Genomic DNA, 24,648 nt, shown 5'->3' on the forward strand with positions numbered 1-24,648 from the left:
TCTTGCTCTATTGCCCAGACTGGGGTGCAGGGGCACAATCATAGCTCACTGTAATTACTCATGGGCTCAACAGATCCTCCCACCTCAGCCGAATAGCTAAGACTACAACCACACACCACCATGCCAGCTAATTTATTTATTTTTGTAGAGATGGGGTCTTGCTATGATGCCCAGGCTGGTCTTGAACCTTTGGCCTCAAGTGATCCTCTTGCCTGGGCCTCCCAAACCACTGGGATTATAGGAATGAACAGTGCCTGGCCTCCCACTAGACTTAAGCATAGAGATTTTGTCTTGCTGGTGCTTCAATCTGTCATTTGATAAATATTTGTCAGGCACCTACTATATGCCAGACATCAGGCTAGGTGCTGCAGATTCAGTGACAACCTGGACAGACTCAGTTCTTGTAGTGCAGAAGGTTGAGAAGCAAATGGGCAAGAAGAGTACGTATGAAAAATGTTATGATGAGGAAAGTGTCAAGTGCCACGGGAAGCCCAGAGCAGGTGTACCTAACTTTCTTTAGGGGGCAAATGGAAGTCTTTCAGAAGGAAGCAATTTAAGCTGAGAATTGAAGAAAAAGTACAAGTTAGCTAGTCAATGTGGCAGTCATGGGTCAGAGGTGGGAGAGAGCACAACACATTCCAGAAACTGAAAGAGGACTGGGCACGGTGGCTCATGCCTATACTCCCAACACTTTGGGAGGCTAAAGTGGGAGGATTGCTTGAGTCCAGGAGTTTGAGACCAGCCTGGGCAACACAGCTGGAGACAAAGTCTCTCCAAAAACATATTAAAAATTAGCCAGGTGTGATGATGGGCACCTGAAGTCCTAGATACTCAGGCTGGAGGCTGGAGGCTGAGGCAGGAGGCTCATTTGAGCCCAGGAGTTCCAGGCTACAGTGAACTATGATCATGCCACTGCTCTCCAACCTGAGTGACAGGGTGAGACCCTGTCTCCAGCAAAACAAAACAAAGAAATTCACAGACCAGTCAAGGTTAGGGGCAAGCAGTGAAGATTGTGTGAAGTGGGGTGTGGCCGGGGTGAGGAAAACAGAGATTGGTGTTTAGTGTGATAATTATACACATAGAAAGTTCTATGTAAAATGTTTGTTAAATGAATGGATGAGCCATTCCAAAACCTGAGAAAGCAAGACATTTGGGAACAGCAAATTTGTTTGTGATTGTTCGTTCCTTTGTTCACTGGGAGGCATGTAGTGTGTTGGCTAAAAGTCTGGACTCACACCAACTGCTTGGGTTTGAATCCTGGCTTTGACAATAGCTGAGTGACCTTAGACAAATTACATAACTTTTCTATGTGCCATTTTCCTCATCTGTAAGAGAGAAATGATAATAATTCATACAATTGTCGTGAAGATTAAACAGGTTAATAATATTTGTAAAGCACTTGGAATAATGCCTAGAATTAAGCACTGAGTGTTTGCTATTATTATTCCTCCATTCATCAAAACATTTATTGAGGGCCAAGTACCATGCTAGGTGCTGTGAAAATATGTGGCTTCAGCCATGGAGGAGGACCATAAAATCTGGTGAGGGAGAAGATTCATAAATAAGCAATTACAACACAATGTGATCAAGTGAGGCGATAGTGGTAAATCCTGCAGAACTGAACAAGAGAGAGTGACTCATTCTCTCCAAAGAAGCCAAGAGAAGCTTTAGAGAGAAGAATGTATTTAAGTTGGGTGACGCAGAATGAACAGAGCTTGGCAGCAGACAAAAGCAGTAGGGTTTATCAGGCCAAGGAAGCACCATGTTGCAAAGGTTTAGTAGGATGCAAGTCTAAGGCATGTTTAGGAAATGGCAAGGGGGTCTTGAGCACCTGTTATGTTCCAGGGTCTGTGCTAGGCACTTTTTATAAGTTCTTTCACTTTCCATAAGAACTTAAGAGGTGAGAATTATGGTCTAAATTTTTTATGAGAAGGTGATCTGAAAGATTGAGAGACTTGCTCAAGATCATGGAAAGCAGTGGGTCTAAATTTGAATCCAAATCTATGTGACTCTAAGGTTTGTGTTCTTTGAGGAAAGGATGGGGCCTGACAATGACCTTGTAAAGTTTTTAGTGTAGCTAAAAGTACAATACTTTTATTTATTCCTTTATTTTTTAGAGTGAGGGTCTTACTCTATTGCCCAGGCTGGCGTGCAGTGGTGCAGTCATAGCTCACTGCAGCCTCAAACTCCTGGGCTCAAGCGAGCCTCCTATCTCATCCTCCCGAGTAGCTACTATAGGCATGCATCACCATGCCCAGCTAATTTTTTATATTTTTTTGTAGAGACAGAATCTTGCTTTGCTGCCCAGGCTTGTGTTGAACTCCTGGCCTCAAGCAATCCTTCCTCCTTGGCCTTCCAAAGTGCTGGGATTACAGGTGTGAGCCACCACTCCCGGCCCAATATTTTTATTTTAAATTTTAATAATGTTGGATGGCAATCTTGTTAAGTAGGCACTTCGTATTTCTCAGTCTTCATAAATGGAAGAAACTGACCTTAAATTAAACTTTTTTTTTTTTTCAATATTCAGTTTCTTTTAATGATCCCCATCTCCTTAAAGAACAGGTATAGGAAGCAAGGCAATGGCAAGAGCTGTTTACTTGAAGATCTTGCCCTGATGGAAGTTTGCCCACATGCTGGAAGGCCCCCTTTCCAGGAACAGTACTCACAAACCAGTGTCTGGGTCTCCTTGCTGCCAGGATCCAGTTTCTGCCACGTGTATGACTCGAAGACCACCTGCCAATCTGGACTCAGTGTCAAGGCAAGCTTCTGGCCTGTGAAGACCCCGGCTCCAGAAATGGAGCTGATATTGTTGCTTCCAAAGAGGATGGCACTGGCAAAGGCATTCTTTCTCAGTTTGTTCAACTGCTGGAACATTCCAGCGATGAGATTGCAACTCCAGAAGGTCTGGGTGAGCTTCTCAAGAAAGCAATACTCAGACCAACCATCCTTATCAGAGTACTCCCGAAAATGTGGCAGCACCACATTGTGTCCTTATTGGAGTACTTGTGCTTAAATTCATCCATCACAAAGGTACTCGGGCAAGTGAGCAAAGGGATCTTGGCTTTGGGCTCAGCAGCCAGTGCCTGCTCACATTCATCCATCTCCTCAGGAGCAGGGTCAGCTGCCTTTTTCTCCTTTCTGTTCAGCCTAGGGCTTCTGCTTCTCTTCCCGTGAACTTTTCTCCTGTGGGGTGTCCTTTTTAGGCCTGCTCTCTGCAAATATTTTAGCATCAAATAGGGCCATTTCCTCGTATCATTTTACTTCCCCTAAGACAGCCTGGAACTGGGGCTGGTTAATGCAGGTGAGAAAGTTATTAACATGACCACTATTTGTGATTCTGTGATGTTCTGTGTTAATATCCTGAGGGTTTGTTAGGGGATTTCCCTTTTATACGTGTGGTTCCCAAATTGTCTTTTGAGGAGCCCTGGGGTGCCCTAGCTAACTGAGGGCTCTAGAAGATATTTTGACATTTTAGGAGAAATACAAGCTGGGCGCAGTGGCTCATGCCTGTAATCCCAGCACTTTGGGAGACCGAGGCGGGTGGATCACTTGAGGCTAGGAGTTCGAGACCAGACTAGACAACAAGGCAAAATCCCATCTCTACAAAAACTACAAAAATCAGTTGGGCATGTTGGCGCACACCTGTAACTCTAGCTACTTGGGAGGCTAAGGCATGAGAATGGTTTGAACCCAAAAGGCGGAGGTTGTAGTGAGCTGTGATCGCACCACTGCACTCCAGCCTGGGTGAGACAGCGAGACTCCATCTTAAAGAGAGAGGGAGAAGGGAGAGGGGAGAGGGGATAGGGAGATTCAATATATGTCTGATACCACACAAGCTTGAGTTCAAGGTTTAAACATGCCTCTGGATGATGTCATGTCTTTTTGAAGCTGAGTTTTCAGAGGTTGCTGTAACAAAAAGCAAGTACCAAGTGAAAATCACTGTGGAACAAGAAATGACTGTAGCAGCATACGATGAGATCCCAAAGTTTGAGAAGGGAATTGCTAAACAGGCACATACATCCCTTACTACATAATTATGAATATTTAAGAATAAAAACTGGCTGGGCACAGTGGCTCATGCCTGTAATCCCAGCAATTTTGTTTTCAGTGGAAGGTGCCCAGGTTCTTGGCTTCTTGAAAAAATTGGACAAAACACACAAACAAAGCAAGGAAAGAATGAAGCAAGAAAAGCAGAGACTTACTGAAAACGAAGTACACTCCATAGTGTGGGAGCAGGCCAAGCACATGGGTTCAGGAAACTGGTTACAGACTTTTCTGGGATTTAAATACCCTCTAGAGTGTTCCCATTGGTTACTTGAGGTACACCCTATGTAAATGAAGTAGTGGCCAGTGATTAATCTGATTGGTTGCAGAAGGCAACCAATCAGAGGCTGAAGTGATGTTACAAAGTTAAACCAATCTGACTGGTTGCTTTCTGCAACCAATCAGAGACGGAAGTGAAGTTACAAAGTTAAACCCATGCAAACATCTGATTGGTTGCAGAAGGTGACCAATCAGAGGCTGAAGTGAAGTTACAAACTTACACTCCTGTACAAAGGAAAACTTGGCCTGAGACCAGCCTGATTGGTTGCGGAAGAGGACAAATCACAGGTACTTTCAGTTTTTCATCTGCCACGCAGAAAAGTGGGGGATGCAAAAAGAGTAGCCTCTGGTCCTTTTGTTACTTGGGTGTGGAAAGTTAGAGTTTTCCTTTTGACTTAGTTCTAAGAAGTCAGCATGAATCGGCCTTATGTTCCCTGCCTTCAGACCCTGTAGTGTGTAGTGCCTCACTTTGGGAGGCCGAGGCGGGTAGATCACTTGAGGTCAGGAGTTTGAGACCAGCCTGGCCAACATGGCAAAATCCATCTCTACAAAAAGGCGAAGGTTGCAGTGAGCCAGGACTACACCACTGCACTACAGCTTGGGTGACAGGGCAAGACTCCGTCTCAAAAAAAAAAAAAAAAAAAAAAAAAAATGCTGGGCATGGTGGCTGTAATCCCAGCACTTTGGGAGGCTGAGGCGGGTGGATCACCAGAGGTCAGGAGTTCGAGACCGGCCTGGCTAACATGGCAAAACCCCATCTCTACTAAAAATGCAAAAATTAGCCGGGTGTGGTGGCGCATGCCTGTAATCCCAGCTACTCAGGTGGCTGAGGCAAGAGAATCACTTGAACCCGGAGGCGGAGGTTGCAGTGAGCTGAGATGGTGCCACTGCACCCCAGTCTGGGCGACAGGGCAAGACTCCATCTCAAAAAAAAAAGAAATGAATAAAAACATATAATTATTATTTCAAATGGTTAGTAAATTATTAGGATGTAAACACTGATTAAGTTGTTTGGACTTAACCACTTAATAAACAGAATTATTACTTTGGTTTTTTTGTAGGAGGGGTAGGCATGGAGAAGGCACCGTGAAAAAATTACTGAGACACTAAAGGTGTCTTTGAGCTGAGAAAGTTTGGGAACCTCTGTCTTACACAGTTGGATCCTAGATTGCTCTGTTTTCACCGCTTTTTTTGGTTGGTTTGCTTCTTTGCTACATCTCATCACTACTGTTACCAATGTGCCCTCTCTATAGTCACAGAGTACTTACAAATGCAAGCACTTCATGTATATTAACTTATTTAATCTTTATGACAACTGTGCAAAATAGCTACTATTATTCCCATTTTACAGATGAGGAAATTGAAGCTAAAAGGTTAAATGCTTCACAGTCATACAGTTAGGAAGCAGCAGCACAGGATTCAAAGACTCAGTTTGACTCCAGAATCTGTGCTTTTAACTATCTTATTCTGGCCTCCCAACCCCCACCCACTAATTGTTAATTTTGATCTGCTATAGACATGGAAACTAAATATCCAAGCTTGTTGGAACTACATGTAAAGCAAGAGCTGAAAGTCACTACGGGGAGAAAAGTGCATGAACTCTACAGTGCGTGCGGTCTGCACAAGACTGAGCAGCATAAAATGCTCAAAAATAACTCCTTCTGGCTGGGCGCTGTGGCTCATGCCTGTAATCCCAGCACTTTGGGAGGCCGAGGTGGGCAGATCACCTGAGGTCAGGAGTTCGAGACCAGCCTGGCTAACATGGTGGAACCCTGTTTCTATTAAAAATGCAAAAAATTAGTCAGGTGGTTTGGTGTGTGCCTGTAATCCCAGATACTCGGGAGGCTGAAACAGGAGAATTGCTTGAACCCAGGAGGCGGAGGTTGCAGTGAGCCGAGATCATGCCATTGCACTCCAGCTTGGGGAACAAGAGCAAAACTCCGTCTCCAAAACAAAACAAAACAAAACAAAACATAAAAAACCTCCTTCCCTCTGACTTCCCCAGCTGCTGTAGCCAGCAAAGGTGGGGGTGGGAGTGGGTGGATATTTATTGAATTACATAGGATGTCTCAGGCTCTCCATATTTCTCCGGGGGTCATGTTTCTCCGGGGGTCCATGTTAAACTCGGGTCTTCCAACCAGCAAGTTACTGTTCTATGGAAACAAAAAAGTTTAAAATGCTCCCTTCACTGTTGGAGAGGACAAAAGTGGGCAGAAAATGCAATACAGATACATGACAAAAACCTAGAGGTAGGCAGGCCCATATTAATTCACAAGGAGAAATGTCATTTCAGGGGCAATAGGAAATAGGAAGCGGAAGTTTTGCAGACCTACTGGAGAAAGCAAACTTCCTCAGAAACAAGATTAAGACTGTACTTAAAGTGAACCTTGAGCATATACAACCATGGTGACTTAGATGAACATCCTGGACAGAAAAGAATCAGCAGAAATTGGATAGTGGAAGAAGGAAAGTTCAGCTCAGATCAGAGGAACTCATATTGGTTAAGAGGTTTCCCTAACTTTCTAGGGAGGAGGAACTGAAAGTTTAAAACAGAACCTACTAAGCCACCTTTGGAGATCTTTATACAGATTTCTGCATAAATCAATCAATGAGTAGTAAACTGTATGCTTTCATTTCAGACTTGGGTTCAACCTTTCTCAGTGAAAGATTTTTTTTTTTTGAGGTGTAGTCTCGCTCTGTCACCTAGGCTGGAGTGCCATGGCGCGATCTCAGCTCACTGCAACCTCTGCCTTCTGGGTTCAAGCGATTCTCCTGCCTCAGCCTCCCAAGTAGCTGGGATTACAGGCGCCTGCCACCACACCCGTGTAATTTTTCTATTTTTAGTAGAGATGGGGTTTCACCATGTTGTCCAGGATGGTCTTGAACTCTTGACCTCAGATGATCCACCCCCCTTGGCCTCCCAAAGTGCTGGGATTACAGGTGTGAGCCACTGTGCCTGGCCTCAGTGAAAGATTTTGTGAGCTTCATAAAAAGCTCACAAAAACTTTTTGTGAAGAATCCCCCTATGTGGTGATTTCTAGATAGCAACCTGGATGGCCAGACCCCACCTGATGTGCAGTCAAAATTCTGATTCCCAGAATGGACAAAATAAGAAGAAAACCTTTTTTAGTCTGAGTGTAATATACAAACTTCCTGACAATGCTGAGGATGTTCAGAGTGCTTGCTTATGAAACTGCTTAGAGCTGGATTCTGGATCGGTGGCATTTATAGCAACATTATGTCCCAGATTTCAAATATCCTGTCTTATTGTAATTATAAGTAGGCTTAGACTTCTGCTCTTATGTATCCTGATTTGGATAGAATGAGGAAAATATGGGCATAATATAAGTGATCATTTTGTGGAGTGTATGATAAGGATAAATACCAGAAGGAAGTCATGGTGGGGTCTAGAAGTATTAACAGTGGTCTACTAAGATTATTCCTTGGTAACATGGTGTGAAAAAAAAAAGCTATATTTGGCGTGAAACAGGCAGAAAGAAACTCCTGCAAATTCAGGGATGGCATGTGTGCCATTTGAAGAGAATAGAAGAGCCCAGGGGCGAGAAGTTTGGGGACAAAAAAAGAGGCTACTCCTAGGAAAGGTCAGCTGTGTCCCCTTGAGAGAGGAGGAAAGGACTAAAAGTCTGAGACAATTAGAAGGACGTCAGGGTGGGGGTGGGGGGTTAGAAAAAAGTTACACAAAGACTCAGCCAAGAGAGAGGGGAGAGAGAGAAAGGGAGAATATTAAAAGTAAAGCTTAGAAAGAAATTTACAAGATAGACTCAGGAGGGCACACTTAGCAAGAGGAGAGAGACAGTTGGGGGAGGAGAGGATACGAAGAGAAGCTAGGGAGAACAAGAAGAGGAGAGAGAGCGAATGAAGTTGGGGGAGCTGGAGCATGTATGGGCGAGAGAGAGATGGTGAGAAGCTTGCAATTTCTCTTGAGATTGTAGATGTCTGGAGGGCCCCAGAGGAATGTTGGGAGAGATCTAAGGCTGGGATCTCTGGAACTAGACCAGACTGTCCAAACAAGAAAAATTTAGAGCTGCAGCTCTAAATCCGCTAGAACTGGCGATCCCTTCAGGGATCCCTTACAAGTCCTCCCTCCAAAGCTGTGAGTGATCTTATTCTCTGGGGAACTTTAGAGACACCCAGCAAGACAGTTTGTTGATGTTGTATAACCTTAAGAAAATTTCTCTTTAAAATATTGTTGGCTTGCAAGGTGGAGGTACTTAGCTGACTAAAAGGTATGTTTCTTGGGTTCTTGGGGATGTCAAAGGAAGTAAAGTGTGTGAACCCCTCCCCGCAAAATCTGAGACTATGCTACCAGGCAATATTTAGTTTTCAAAGGAAAATACATGTGTGGATGCTATAGCCCTTGCCCAGAGATTCTGAGAAGCTTATCATTTTTAAAGCTTAAGAATGTTTAGTTGGTTTTCTCTCCCACATAATAGTGTAAGTGGAATTTAGTACAAACCTCTTAAAAAGCAATTTGGCAGTGCATATCAGGAACCTTTTAAATTTTCACACTACTTGATATAGAAATCCCACATCTGAGAATTTTCTCTGAGGAAATAACCTTATAGTGCTTTATGCATTTATGCAAAAAGCATTATTTATAATAGCAGAAAATTAGAAGTAACTTAAATGCCCAACAATAAGGGACTAGTTAAGCAAACTCTGGCACCTTCTCTTAATGTAGTATTTTGCAGATGCTAAAACTGTATTTATAAAACATTCTTAAGGATATGGGAAAATACAGCAAAATATTAAGTAAAAAATTATAGACAAAATATGATCTCAACCACGTTAAAAGGCATTTAAAAAAAGACTAGAAGGAAATATGCCAAAAAGTTATTTAAATTGGTGATCTTAAAATAATGGAGTTACGGATTATTGTTATCATTTTTTTTGTTTTCCAGATTTTCTGTAAAAGATCTTTAATACTTTTATAATCAGAAAAAAGTTTAATTTTGAAAGTTTAAAAACATCAGGCAACTAAACGTTTACACACATAAAAGTCATTTTGCTAAAAATAATTTTTTTAGGCTGGGCACGGTGGCTCATGTCTATAATCCCAGCACTTTGGGAGGCAAGACAGACGGATCACTTGAAGCCAGGAGTTCGAGACTAGCCTGGCCAACATAGTGAAACCCCGTTTCTATTAAAAATACAAAAATTAGCCAGGCGTGGTGGTGCATACCTGTAATCCCAGCTACTCGGGAGGCTGAAGCATGAGAATCACATGAATCTGGGAGACGGAGGTTGCAATGAGCCAAGATGGTGCCACTGCACTCCAGCCTGGGTGACAGAGCGAGACTCTGTCTCAAAAATAACAATAATAATAATAAATTTTAAAATTTTATATTCTTGCATTGCTATAAGTTAAAAATAATTTTACAAAAGATTCAGGAGTAAAAGGCTAATGAAAAGAAAACAAAAAAAAAGTGTTAAAAGGAATAAAATGAAATTTAATCTCTGGAAAAACAAGTATTTATGAAAGCTATAGAACAACATGAAAAATGCTTATGATTTAAGGTGAAATGAAAAGAGGCCAAAATAATTATGATTACAGCCATCCAGTTTAGCACCTTTAAGCAATCATACTCAGCCCCACAGCATGAAGTAGGCACACAGTAAAAGGAATTTCCCTACACATATTGCCATTCCTGCTGTATTAGTCTGTTCTCACACTGCTAATAAAGACATACCTGTGACTGAGTAATTTATAAAGGAAAGAGGTTTTTAAAAAAATTTCATTTTATTTTAGATAGAGTCTTGCTCTGTCCCCAAGCTGGAGTGCAGTGGCACAATCTTGGCTCACTGCCACTTCCACTTCCCGGGTTCAAGCCATTCCCCTGCCTCAGCCTCCCAAGTAGCCGGGACTACAGGTGCATGCCACCACGCCTGGCTAATTTTTTACATTTTTTTTTAGTAGAGACAGGGTTTCATCATGTTGGCCAGGATGGTCTCAATCTCCTAACCTGATGATCTGCCCACCTTGGCCTCCCAAAATGCTGGGATTACAGGCGTGAGCCACTGCGGCAGGCCAGGAAAGAGGTTTAATTGACTCACAGTTCAGCATGGCTGGGGAGGCCTCAGGAAACTTACAGTCATGGAGGAAGGGGAAGCAAATCCTTCTTCACACGGCAGCAGCAAGGAGAAGTGCCAAGCAAAACAGGGAAAAGCTCCTTATAAAACCATCAGATCTCGTGAGAAATCACTCATTGTCACAAGAACAGCATGAAGGTAACTGCCTCCATGATTGGATTACTTCCCACTGGGTCCCTCCCATGACACGATGGTGTCATGGGATTATGGGAACTACAATTCAAGGTGAGATTTGGGTGGGGACATAGAGCCAAACTATATCATCTGCTGTGGCTAGCTCTCTGTCTTAGTCTGTTTGGCTGCTGCAACAAAATACCTTAGTCTGGGTATTATAAACAATAGAAATGTATTGCTCACAGTTCTGGAGGCCATAGAGTCCAAGGTCAACGTGCCAGCAGATTCAGTGTCTGAAGAAGCCTTACTCTCTGCTTCAAAGATGGCACTTTCTTGCTGCACCTTCACATGGTAAAAGGGGCAAGACAGTTTCCTTCCACCTCCTTTTAAAAGGACACTAATCCCATTCATGAGGATGAAACCTTCATGACTTAATCACTTCCCAAAAGACCCCATCTCTTAATACTATCTCACTGGGTATTAGGTTCCAAAATACGAATTTTGGAGGGACACCAACATTCAGCCTATAGCATTCTTTTTTATTTTTAGAGATGGAGTCTTGCTCTGTCACACAGGCGGGAGTGCAGTGCACAATCACAACTCTCACTGCAGCCTCAAACTTCTAGGTTCAAGGGATCCTCTTGCCTCAGTCTCCTGAGTAGCTGGGACTACAGGCACATGCTACCATGCCTGGCTAGCCTATAGCACTAATTTTTAATTTTTGTGGGTACATAGTAGGGGTATATATTTGTGAGTTGCATGAAATATTTCAATACAGGCATGCAATGTGTAATAATCACACAGGGTAAATGGGGTATCTATCACCTCAAGCATTTATCCTTTGTGTTACAAACAATCCAATTTTATTCTTTTAGTTATTTTTAAATGTACAATTAAATTATTTTGACTATAGTCACCCTGTTGTGCTAACAAATACTAGGTCTTAGCCATTCTTTCTATGTTTTTGTATATATTAATCCTCTCCACTTCCCTGGCCCTTTCTATAGCACTCTCAAACTTTTCCGCCTTTGTATCTTTGCTCTTTGCTTCCTTCTTTTTTTTTCTCCCCTTGAGACAGGGTCTCACTTTGTGGCCCAGACTGAAGTGTAGTGGTGCAATCATAGCTCACTGTAATGAACTACTAGGCTCAAGTGATCCTCCTGCCTCAGCCTCTGGAGTAGCTTAAACTACAGGGGTGTGCCACTACACCTGGCTAATTTTTTAAATTTGCATTTAGAGACTGGGTCTCACTATGTTGCCCAAGCTGGTCTCAAACTCCTAGGCTCAAGCAATCCTCCTGCCCTGGCTTCCCAAAGTGTTGGGATTACAGGCAGGACCACTGTGCCCAGCCTGCTTGCTCATTTTGACACATATTTCTGACTTGGTTTTTATTTAAATTTTGTCTTGCTCCTGCCAAAATAAGCTTACTGACTACTTTTGGTTATGTCTCTCCAGATCTGACCTAGACCATTGTACTCTCCTATCAGCATAGGCCAGCTGCCTCATCTTGAAGAGCTGTTGAAATAAAAATAAAAAAGAGAATGGTAGGAAATCCAGTATACTAAATAGCACTATGGTGGGATTGTGGGTAGTTTATGTCATTTTTCTATAGGTTCAAAATTTTTCAATGTGGTTATGTTATTTTAAATAAAAATATTTGAAGTTTACTGAAGTCACTCATCAAGTGCTTTCATAGATAACTATTGAATTTTCTTCCCTTTCATGATTTCCAAGGATGAATATAAAACTGATATGCCTCTAGCCAACAAGATATGGGGTTTGAGATCCTATCTGGGTCAGAGAATCTGTTCTCCATCTTCCTCCCTTCAAAGCCAACTCTGCACTGCCCCCAGTTTACTTTCCAAAACAGAGATACAAGCACATATTTCCGCTACTTCAAAACTTTGAATGCTCCCCCAATGTTTGCAGGATCAAGTCCAAGTGACTTAATATGGCTCCCAAGACCTTTTTTTTTTTTTGAGATGGAGTCTCACTCTGTCGCCGAGGCTGGAGTGCAATGGCGTGATCTCAGCTTACTGTACCTCCGCCTCCTGGGTTCAAGTGATTCTCCTGCCTCAGCCTCCTGAGTAGCTGGGATTACAGGCGCCTACCACCACACCCGGCTAATTTTTGTATTTTCAGTAGAGACAGGGTTTCACCACGTTGGCCAGGCTGGTCTCAAACTCCTGACCTCAGGTGATCTGCCCACCTCAGCCTTCCAAAGTGCTAGGATTACAGGCATGAGCCACTGCACCGGCCCTTTTACAATCTATTGTCATTCCATCTCTCCAACTTTATCTCCCAGTTGTCTGCACACCATTTTTTCTTCCTCTCTGTATGTGATATCAGACTACTTGCCATTCCTTAAACATTTATTATATGTTTAACATATATTAACTATTCACATTTTTCACTTTTTTTTTTTAGATGAAGTCTCGCTCTGTCGCTCAGGCTGGAGTGCAGTGGCGTGATCTTGGCTCACTGCAACCTCTGGTTCCTGGGTTCAAGTGATTCTCCTGCCTCAGCCTCTCAAGTAGCTGAGACTACAGGCCTGCACCACCACGCCCGGCTAATTTTTGTATTTTTAGTAGAGACGGAGTTTCACTATGTTGGCCAGGCTGGTGTCAAACTCCTGACCTCAAGTGATCCACCTGCCTCAGCCTCTCAAAGTGCTGGGATTACAGGCGTGAGCCACCAGGTCCAGCCCATTTTTCACGTTTTTATTGACATAAAACATTTGTACAGTGAGGAGTATAAAATTTAAGTGTATAACTCAGTGGATGTTCAGTAAGATCTAGTTAATTTCCAACTCTCTAGAAGGCTCCCATATCTTTTCCTGTCCATATATATACCTCCACAGAGATAACCACTATTCTGACTTCTATCAAATTTTCCTGTTCTTGAATTTCAAAAAATGGAAACACACCATATGTATTCATCAAAACACAGTACCTCCTTTTTAAGTTTCTCCTGCCTGAGAATAGGAGTGTTAAGTATTTGTCACGTGTCAATGCTCTCCTATTCTGCATCCATTGTAGACATTACTAATTCACTATTTTTTCTCCTTGTGCCTAGGTTGGGCTTTAGGCTTTTTCTAAACTGCACACCAGCAGCCACTACTAGTTGTTCAGAACTGAAACAACTAGTTGGTACTAGTGAAATCTCCCTGGAGGAGAATGACCTCTTCTACATGAAAACCTTCATCTCCACCACCCACAACACATTTAATAAATTATTTAAGTCTTAACTGAGTCTATCACTAATATCTCTCTAATCTGCCCCTTTTCCCACTCCTACTGCTTCTTTTTTTGTTTGTTTGTTTTGAGTGCAGTGGCACCATCTCAGCTCACTGCAACCTCTGCCTCCTGGGTTCAAGCGATTCTTGTGCCACAGCCTCCCGAGTAGCTGGGATTACAGGTGCGCACCACCATGCCTGGCTAATTTTGTATTTTTAGTGGAGATGGGGTTTCACCATGTTGGCCAGGCTGGTCTCCAACTCCTGACCTCAAGTGATCCACCCACCTCAGCCTCCCAAAGTGCTGGGATTACAGGCGTGAGCCACCGTGCTGGCCTATTGCTCCTATTTATATAATCTCTCACCTGATTTTCTGCAGTAATCCCTTACTGTTTCCTCTGCTTTCAGTTTGGCTCTTGTATTCTTTTCCACACACTGCTGTTTCCTCTCCAGAAGAAAACAGCATATTTTAAATATCCAAATATAACTACATCATTATCCTGGGTAAGACCCTTGAAGGACTACCTTTCCAGTTAAGCATAAGTGCTTAGCATGGTATTACTGGCCTCATGATCTTGCCCCGCTCATCTCCTCAGTACTATTTCCTATACCTTGCCCCTCCACCCCTAGATGCCAACTATCTGCAGGTTCCTGAACTGTGCCCTGCCCCTTTTCTCTTCTGTGTCTTGAATGCTGTTTCCTCTACCTGGCTAAGTCCACTCACCCTTCAAGACTCAAATGTCTTTTACTATCTTTTTTTTTTTTTTTTTTTCTGAGACAGGGTCTCACTCTGTCACCCAGGCTGGAGTGCAGTGGTACCATCTTGGCTCACTGCAGCCTCTCCTTGCTGGGCTCAAACGATCCTCCCACCTCAGCCTCCTGAGTAGCTGGGACCACAGGCACATGCCACTATGTGCCTGGTTAATTTTTTGTATTTTTAGTAGAGATGGGGTTTCGCCATGTTGCCCAGGCTGGTCTCGAACTCCTGGACTCAAGTGATCTGCCTGCCTTGGCCTCCCAAAGTTCTGGGATTACAGGTATGAGCCATCGCACCCGGCCCCAAATTTTTGTTGATCATTCTTTCACTACTAAAGTTATTCTCTCCCCGGCAAAATCTATTATCTCTTATTTATATACTCATAATACTTTATACATATCCTTATTGTGGCAGTTATATTATTATCTGTTTACATTTCTGAGAGATCCTTGATGGGATAGAACTTTATAGCTCCAGAGCTCATCAGACTGCACAACATTTTCCTCTAATTTAAAAAATTGTGGTAAGGGCCAGGTGCAGTGGCTCATGCCTGTAATCCCAGCACTTTGGGAGGCTGAGGCCAGAGGACTGCTTGAGCCCAGAAGTTCAAGACCAACCTGGGCAATATAGTGAGACCTTGTCTCCTATCCAAAAAATTAAAAAATTGAGGTGAGAGGTTGGCTGGAGGCTGGGAGATCGAGGCTGCAATGTGCTGTGATTGTGCCTCTGTCTGGATGACACAGCAATACCCTGCCCCCCAAAAAAGTGGTAGAAATACACATAACATAAAATTTACTGTGTTGGCCGGGTGCAGTGGCTAATGCCTATAATCCAAGCACTTTGAGAGGCCGAGGTAGGTGGATCACCTGAGGTCAGGAGTTCAAGACCAGCCTGGCCAACATGGTGAAACCTCATCTCTGCTAAAAATACAAAATTAGCCGGGTGTGGTGTCACATGCCTGTAATCCCAGCTACTTAGGCAGGAGAATCGCTTGAACCCAGGAGGTGGAGGTTGCAGTGAGCTGAGATCACGCCACTGCACTCCAGCTTAGGCGACAAGAGTGTAACTCTGTCTCATAAAAAAAAAAATTACTATATTAATCATTTTAAAGTGTACAGTTCAATGATGTCAAGTATATCCATATTGTTGTGCAACCATCACCATCATCCCTCTCCAGGATTTTTTAAATGATTTTTTTTTAGAGGCAGGGTCTTGCTCTGTCATACAGGCTGGAGGACAGTGGCACAATCAGAGCTTCCTACAGCCCCAACTCCTGGGCTCAGGGGATCCATGTGCCTCAGCCTCCTGAGTAGCTGGGGCTACAGGTGCACGCCAGCATGACTGGCTTATTTAAAAAAAATTTTTTTGTAGAGATGGGGTCTTACTATGTTGCCCAGACTGGTCTTGAACTCCTGGACTCTAGAGACCCACCTGCGTCAGCCTCCCAAAGTGCTGGGATTATAGGCATGAGCCACTGCACCCAGCCCACTTTCTTCATCTGATAAAACTGAAACTCTATGCCAATTAAATGATAACTCCCTAGTCTTCCCCTCCCCACAGCCTCTGGCAACTACCATCCTACTTTCTGTGTCTACGATTTTGACTACTCTAATCACCTCATAAAAGTGGAATCATACAGTATATGTCTTTTTGTGATTGGCTTATTTCACTTACCGTAACATCCCCAATGTTCATCCACGTTGTGGTATATTGCAGAATTTCCTTCCTTTTTAAAGCTGAATAACATTCCATTGTATGGATACACCACATTTTGTTTATCCATTCATACACCAATGGACACTTGGGATTGTTTCCACATTTTAGCTATTGTGAAAAATTCTCCTATGAACACGGATGTACACATATCTCTTTGAGACCATGCTTTCAATTATCTTGAGTACATACCCAGAAGTGAAACTGCTGGATCGCATGGTAAGTCTTTTTTTTTTTTTTTTTGCCCAGGCTGGAGTGCAGTGGTGCAATCTCAGCTCACTGCATCCTCCCAGGTTCAAGTGATTCTCGTGCCCCAGCCTCCCAAGTAGCTGGGACTACAGTTGCGTGCCACACACCTGGCTAATTTTTGTATTATTAGTAGAGACAGGGTTTCACCATGTTGGCCAGGCTGGTCTCAAACTCCTGACCTCAAGTGATCTGCCTGCCTGTTTCATCCTCCCAAAACGCTGGGATTACAGGTGTGAGCCACCACACCCAGCTGGTAATTCTATTTTTAATTTTTAGAGGAACCACTATACTGTTTTCCACAGTGACTGTATCATTTTACATTTCCACCATGAGTGTACAAAGGTTCCAATTTCTCCACATTCATAACAACTCTTGTTATTTTCTGTATTTTGGTAGAGATGGGGTCTCCCTATCTTGCCCAGGCTGGTCTTCAACTTTTTGTTTTAATAGCCATCCTAATGGGTGTGAAGTGGGATCTCATTGTAGTTTTGACTTACGTTTCCTTTATGATTAGTGATGATATATCTTCTTTGGAGAAATATCTGTTCAAGTTATTTACACATTTTTCAATTGATTCAAATATTGGTTGCTGAGTTACAAACATTTTCTCCCATCCTGCGGGTTGCCTTTTTACTCTGTTGATCATATCTTTGCTTTTTCTTTACTTCTTTCCCTTCTCTCCCTTCCTGACTCTTGCTCTGTTGCCCAGTCTGATTCCTGGACTCAAGCCATCCTCTCACCTCAGCGTCTTGAGTACCGGTGACTACAGGTGTATGCCAGTGCCCCCAGTTCTGATAGTGTCTTTTGACAAACAAATGTTTTACATTTTCATACAGTTTTTCTTTTGTTGCCTGTGCCTTTGGTGTCATATCCAAGAAATCATTGCCAAATCCAATGTTGTGAAGCTCTTGCCCTATGTTTTATTCTAAGAGTTTTATAGTTTTAGGTCTTATGATCCATTTGAGTTAATTTCTGTATATTGTCTAAGGTCAGGGCCCAAGTTCATTCTTTTACATCTGGGTATTCCATTCTCCCAGCACCATTTACTGAAAAGACTGTCTCTTATCCATTGAATGGTCTTGGCATCCTTGCTGAAAATCATTTGACCATATATGTGAGGATTTATTTCCGGAGAGAGGGCATTACATTTATAGGGCACAAAGGTGCATCAGAGTGCAGACTGTTCTAATACATTAGAATTGGTCAGAGGGAGATTGTTTAGAAGGGAGTTGGATCTCATTTTTGTTTCAGAGAAAAAGGAGAGAGATTTGACTTCGAGGGAGGTGAATTAGCTGACTTAAAGGAAGTTCATGTCAGAATTACAGATATTTAGAGCCAGGTGTGGTGGCTTATGCCTGTAATCCCAGCACTTTGGGAGGCTGTGGCTGAAGGATCACTTGAGCCCAGGGGTTTGAGACCAGCCTGGGCAACGTGGTGAGACCCCCCACCTCTACAAAAAAATAAAAAATTAGCCGGGCATGGTGGTGCGTGCCTGTAGTCCCAGCTACTCAGGGGGCTGAGGTAGGAGGATGGCTTGAGCCCAGGAGGTCAAGGGTGTAATAAACTGTGATCATCCCACTGCACTCCAGCTTGGGTGACAGAGTGAGACCCTGTCTCAAAAAAAATAAAAAAGAATTGGCCGGGTGGAGTGGCTTATACCTGTAAGCCCAGCACTTTGGGAGGCTGAGGTGGGCAGATCATCTAAGGTCAAGAGTTTGAGACCAGCCTGGCCAACATGGTGAAACCCTGTCTCTACTAAAAATACAAAAATTAGCTGGGCGTGGTGGCGTGCGCCTGTAGTCCCAGCTACTCGGGAGACTGAGGCAGGAGAACCACTTGAACCCGGGAGGCGGAGGTTGCAGTGAGCCGAGATCATGCCACTGCACTCCAGCCTAGGCAACAGAGCGAGATTCCGTCTCAAAAAAATAAAATAAAATAAAAAAGAATTATAGATTTTTAGACTCCTTTCCTGCCCTAGTTCATCTGGTTCATACCCTTTTCTTTCTTTTTACATTTAAGAATCAGGGTCTCACTCTGTCACCCAGCCTGGAGTGCAGAGGCACATTCATAACTCACTGAAGCATCCTCCCCCTGGGCTCAAGTGATTCTCCCAACTCAGTCTCTCAAGTAGCTAGGACTACAAACATGCACCACCATTCCTGGTTAAATTTTTAATTTAATTTAATTAATTTATTTTTTGAGACAGAGTCTCCCTCTGTCATCCAGGCTGGAGGGCAGTGGAATGATCTCGGACCACTGCAAACTCCACCTCCTGGGTTCAAGTGATTCTCCTGTCTCAGCCTCCCGAGTAGCTGGGACTACAGCCGTGTGCTATGCCCAGCTAACTTCTGTATTTTTTAGTAGAGATGGAACTTTAACCATGTTTGCCAGGCTGGTCTCAAACTCCTGATTGCCAAGTGATCCAACTGCTCTGGCCTCCCAAAGTGCTGTGATTACAGGTGTGAGCCATGGTGCCCAGCCAAATTTTATTTTTTTTAAGATGGGGTCTCACCGTGTTGCCCAGGCTGGTCTCAAGCTCCTGGCCTTGATCCTCTTGCCTCAGCCTCCCAAATTGCTGGGATTACAGGTGTGAGCCATCATGCCTGGCTCCCTCGTTTTTATGTATAAAGAAGGCTGATGTTATTCCTAAGGTCAGGATTACCAACAAATATGTATCACAGAAGGAAAAGTTCAGCTCTGTTGAGGAAGTACTTCTATTTCCTAGAATAGGCAGATTTGGTAAGGAATGAGCTCTCTATAGCTACGAATGTACAAACAGAAGTCAGATGAACACCTGCTGTATAAGGCAAGTCTGAACATCTCTCTCCTTGTTTACAGATGTTCCGTGATTGCCCATTAACTTCAGAATAAAAACTTGCTTTTTTAAAAATGATGCGGTCCTAGTCTAACTTTATAGCATCATCTTCTGCCATGTATATATGTTCTTGATATCTCTAACTTTAGAATGTCCTTTTAAATTCTAAAATCTTATTCACTTAAAAAAATGCCACCTTAAGAAAAACTGACTGTTTCTAACGTTTCAATGAAGTAAGCTACAGGGTGTGGCTGTAGTTTAAAATTCCACACATAGAATCCTCAGGACAGATGAAATGGAATCAACAGGTAGCAAGTACCCACATGTGCTAGTGTGAGTCTAAGGGCACATGAAATCCAAATGGGGCACATGAGAAGAAACTAAATTTTAAGAAGAAAGGGAATTCATTTGTGTGGAACATTTACTATGAAATAGGCACTTTTACACATTTTCATCTCATTGACTTTTAAGAATGCAAACAGACAGAGAAGTAAATCCGTTACACTATCTTGAGGTGAGCACACACCTTAAGAGATTTGGTATTGTCATGATCTTTGCAAGAATCACAAAAATTTTAAACACTGACCATATCTTATGCTTTATAGACAACTTAGAGTGTCAACAAGCAAGTTCTGAGTGCTTTCTATATGTGTCAGGATTATGCTGGGTGCTGAAAATACAAAGGTAAAAGAGACTTGGTTAGGACCACATCATGGGGGTGATGCACTGTTTTTCACCAGAGATCATTATCACCCAGGGCCTATAGTCTCTCTCCTTGGAGAAATCAAGTACACAGGAAAAAAAAATGGGGCTCAGAGAAACAGCTTAGCAGGTCTGATTGTATTTATCTCTGCTTACAAGTGATCAGTGATTCCCCAATAACTACAATATAAAGCCTGCTTTTTTTTCCAATGGCATACAGGGCCCTTTATGATCAAACAGCAAAACTTGGTTTGAACAGACTTAGGCACCTTTCTTTTTTCTTGAAATGGAGTCCTGTTCTGTCACCCAGGCTGGAGTGCAGAGGCATCTTGGCTCACTGCAACCTCTGCCTCCCGGGTTCAAGCGATTCTCCTGCCTCAACCTCCCGAGTCGAGTAGCTGGGATTACAGGCACCCACCACCATGCCTAGCTAATTTTTGTATTTTTAATAGAGATGGGGTTTCACCATGTTGGCCAGGCTGATCTTGAACTCCTGACCTCAAGTGATCTGCCCACCTCGGCCTCCCAAAGTGCTGGGACTAGGCACCTTTCTTGTTATAATTTTACTTACCAAGTCACCTTTTCATTCAATATTATTAGTTTTTTACTAAGTTTTCTTATTCACCTAGGAAGACAACAGAATATGAATATTGATCCACTGAGTAATTATATTCCTCATGAGATACAATGAAATAAGATTTTTACTGCAAGTTATTTTCACCTGGGTTTGGATGAAACTAAGTTTTCAGAACTTCCAGACTGGAGGCTTAACCACAATCATGAGATTTCCCTTGAAAGTGTAAGTCCTCAGAGTATTTTTACATAGAAACCAGACATTTACCATTTTATATCTCAAAAACCTGTGGTTCAATGGAAAGAATACACGGCTGGTATTCTAGTCCAGCCTGTGACTTACTGTATGACTCTGGGCATGAATTAAACCTTATACTCCTTAAATTTCCTTATTCTTTGTGTCAGAACCATACTTCCTCTAGCTGTGATGATAAACAAAATTATAGCTGCCAAAATTTTCAATTCGACAACTATGTAGGTATCAGAAGGAATACCTTGTAAGTATCTGTGCTGAAGTGTACAATCTATTGGGGTTACGGAATTCAGAGAATAGAGGGATCACATTCAGTGGAGTGCAAAGGAGGGATGGTAATCAGGAAGATTTAATAAAGAAGGTAGACGTTGAGCTGGGTCTTGAGGAATAAGCAAGGTAGTAGAAGAGAGTTATCTGGAGGGGATAAGGGCAGAGAGGCACTGAAATTTTCAGGCTGGTCCCAGTTTTCTTTTCCAGACTCATTATCTTCTGCACACTCCAGACTCAATGCTGTCCTCTGAATCACAGACATCTGTCTGGCACACAGCAGACAAATCTTCAAGGTCCAGCTTCTAGTTCTTCCACTGAAGTCTCACCAAAGTGCAATTTATCACACTCTCCTCTGGATTTGCCCAGCCCTTTGTTAGTAAGACCTGTTGCTTTTATTGTAGCTCACCTGCTTACTCAATGGTGAACTTTCTGGAGACAGGAATCAATGATTTGTCTTTGTTTCCCTAGGCACCTAACAACGCTTTGCTCTTAAGTAATTAGGAAAATGTTTACTCAATTGAACTTGTTCAAAGGACACTGATATCACTGAATTGAAGGGCATGTCGGTATCTTCTTAGTGTCTCTATAGGCTTTAGGCTTTCAGCCTGGTGAAGTAGGGATTTTTTCTTTGTTTCCAGGCTAGTCAAGCGAAGCAGGGATACGGATTAAGAATTTGCAGATGAGGAAATTCAAGAGGGTACATTTGCTCAAAGGCATCATGTTGATAAACGCCAAAACCAGGTAGGGCTCTTTTGACTTGAAATCCAGTCCTCTATCCATTATACCTGGGCCTTGTAGCATCAGCTAGATTGGGGTAAAATGCACTAACTCTGAACCCTAGTTTTTTCATCCGTAAATGGGAGCAACAGTACGTACCTCACAGGGCTATCGTGAAGTGGAGCGTCCCTCTGTAACCTCTAACCAGTCTCAGCCTGAGTCACATTATAAGAAAATTTATAAGGCACTATCTTGTAAATACTTAAGATTTAACATCTTCCCTTCACCTCTACGTCCACTCTTTTCATACCTTTTCCCTGCCTAGCATGTGTCAAACTCGAAGGACTGGGCACGGAGCACAGAGGCTGTGTGCTTTGTCCAGCTTTGAGGTCAGAGGCTGGCTAAATAATCTCTGAGGCTGGGGTCTTAAAAAAAAAATACAAAAAACAAAACTAACAAAACCTTAAGTCCGTTCTGCCCCTGACTTTAAATAATTATGTAGAGGAATGTAATACGTTAAAAGCAAGGGGATGAGGGGGCCCATTGATGGTAGTTGGTTTTATGCCCGCTTGCAGCTAAAGAAATGATTTCTAAAACCTCTTTTGGGGGTGGGAGATGGAGTGCTCCAGAGATTTCTCTTTGAGCTCCTTCATTCCTGAACTGATTGCCTTTTCAAAGGAAAAAAGGTCCAGCTGCGGTGGGCTGGAGGCCGTGGTGAGTGGGTGGGGGTCGACCCTGGCGGCTTCCTCTGTCCCGCTCCCTGCCGTTGCTCCGAAGCCCGCTCGGGCTTCCGAGGGTCCGCCGAGGCTCGGGCCGGGCCCAGTCCGAGTGCCAGGCCAGAGTGTACCCATTCCAGGCCGGCCTTCCTCCCCAGGGGGAGCAGCCTTGGGAGCGAGGCGCCGAGTCGGCTCTCGGGCTCGGCTTCCAGCTCGGGGGCCTCGGCAGAGACCAGGAACCAGACTGGGACAGCACTGCGGTGCCCGCCACCCCCACCCACTCCGGCAAGCGGGCGAATCAGCGCGGCTCCCCCGCGGCGCCCAGGCGGGCTGCGGGACCTCGCGACCTCAGCTCGGTGGCCCCGCCCCTGCCCGCGAGCCCCGGGTGGCTCCCTCCTCTCCTCTGCCAGCGGCCCGCCCCCTCCTCGCGAGCTAACGAGTGTCTCTCGCGCGCTCTCTTCCCTCCGCGTGGGTGTGAGTGCGCGATCCTCCTACCTCGGCCTTCTCCCCATTGTTTCTTCGCGGCCACCACGAGACCCCTCCCCCCAGTGCTGTTTCCCCCTCCCCCGCCCCGGTGTAAACGGTGCCTGTGGGGCCCCCCGAACGAAGGGAGGGGGCACCCCTGAACCCTTTCCTCTGCGCGTAGCTCCTCCTCTCCCGGGCCGGGACCCCATTACAGGCTCTGTCCTCTCCCCTCCCCCTCTCCCCCGGCTACCGCTCTCCCTCGCCCCCTCCCCTCAGCGGGTCCTCCTCTTTCTCTCCCTCTCCCTGTCCCTCCTCCTCCCCCTCCCCATCCCTTCCCCCCCACAATGCAGTTCGCGGCGCGGCGGACATGGCGGTGGAGTCCTGAGCTCGTCGTGTCCCGGCCTCCAGCGGCGGCAGCGGCGACGGCGGCGGCAGCAGGAGGCGGAGGGAGAGCGGGAGCCACTGAGATGAGGAGGCGTCGCGCGCGCCTGTAGCTCGCGGGCCTCGCAGGTACGAGGTTCCGGTCGCGGGGCAGCGCCGGGTACCGAGGGGGTGTGCTCGGGAAGGCCGGGCGGCCCCCGATTCGCCCTCCCCAGGTGCAGCGCTTCGCAGGTGTCGGGGGCCTGGCCTGAGAGCGTCTCAGCCGCCCCCTTGGGGCCTGACACTTCTTTCTTTCCTGGAACGGGCTTCGGGTGTCCCAGGGGAAGGCTGAGATAAGGGAGGTAGGGACGGCGGCCTGGGCGGCCTGAGGAGGGCATTGGGGCGCTTTGGGGACGAACTCCACACTGTGGCGGGGGCTCCCGGTCCGGGACCGAAACCTGTTGTAGACCAGCGGGGCGGATTTTGAGTTAACGGGATTGGTTTGAACATTTCTCTTGGGTCCAGTTAGGATTCCCTGTCATGTGTACCTTTTTCTTTCACCCTTGCTTCGACATAGGTGACTACATAATGTATATAAATGTATACACTCATATAATACATACTGAATGTTTCCCCGGGCTCGTCTTTGTAGGGAGAAGGCAGAGGTGTCTGTGTGGATTTTGTTTCTTTCTCGCCCGCCTTCTCTCTCCCCCGCCCCCCAGTCGAAAGGTGGTGCGGTTTTGACGTGGGTAACTGAGATTCGTATTTGTAAACAGATAGCGCTCTCCTAGTGTGTTGCACACCTCTGCGAAGGGTTTCAAACTCCTGTTGGTATCTGAATTGCGAAAGAATGAGATGTTTAGACCTGAAAGCAGCACATCAGCGGGATTTCTAGTCGTACTTGAATGGGATGAATTACTGTTGTATTAACGTTGATTACACATTTTCTTTTCAGAAGATTACGAAGTCTTAGATGAATTTTGCGTGAGATCTTAGATTCCGTATATCTGCTTCTTCATTTTGATAGAAGTAGTGCCTTACACATTTGACCTGCCCTATCGTGATCTTAAATTGTGTCCAGAAATGCAATTCGAATTGTGTATTGTTGGCATGCGTTTAGTAATTAGCTCGAGTGGATCAGATTACCTTTTATTTCCAAAGATTTTTTCCCTCCAGTCTTACAGCAGCGAAATGTTTGTAGCACTTGATGAAACAGAACATATCCTGTTTCTGTTTTTAAAGTAATGAGAACTGTTAGCTAATAAAATTGGATAA

General features: G+C 44.3%; 1 protein-coding gene and 1 pseudogene across 32 annotated transcripts in view; one reads left to right on the forward strand and one right to left on the reverse strand.

The window, feature by feature from the left end:
• Positions 1–2,593: 2,593 nt before the first annotated feature.
• LOC129044564 (elongation factor 1-gamma-like) lies at positions 2,594–16,235 on the reverse strand (annotated as a pseudogene).
• A 4,947-nt stretch (positions 16,236–21,182) lies between these two features.
• The window catches only part of TUT4 (terminal uridylyl transferase 4), a 131,668-nt gene continuing 128,202 nt past the window's right edge, over positions 21,183–24,648 (forward strand). For 25 of the 32 annotated variants that reach the window (XM_054487753.2, XM_054487730.2, XM_063655936.1 and 22 more), the window contains exon 1: positions 22,907–23,523. The gene's annotated coding sequence lies outside the window, so the exon portion shown is untranslated. Of the gene's footprint in view, positions 23,524–24,648 lie in introns of all 32 variants that reach the window. The other 7 variants (XM_063655918.1, XM_063655969.1, XM_054487762.2 and 4 more) reach the window with 2 other exon arrangements.

This window comes from Pongo pygmaeus, chromosome 1 (genome assembly GCF_028885625.2).
Source record: "Pongo pygmaeus isolate AG05252 chromosome 1, NHGRI_mPonPyg2-v2.0_pri, whole genome shotgun sequence".
NCBI classification, from domain to species: Eukaryota; Metazoa; Chordata; class Mammalia; order Primates; family Hominidae; genus Pongo; species Pongo pygmaeus.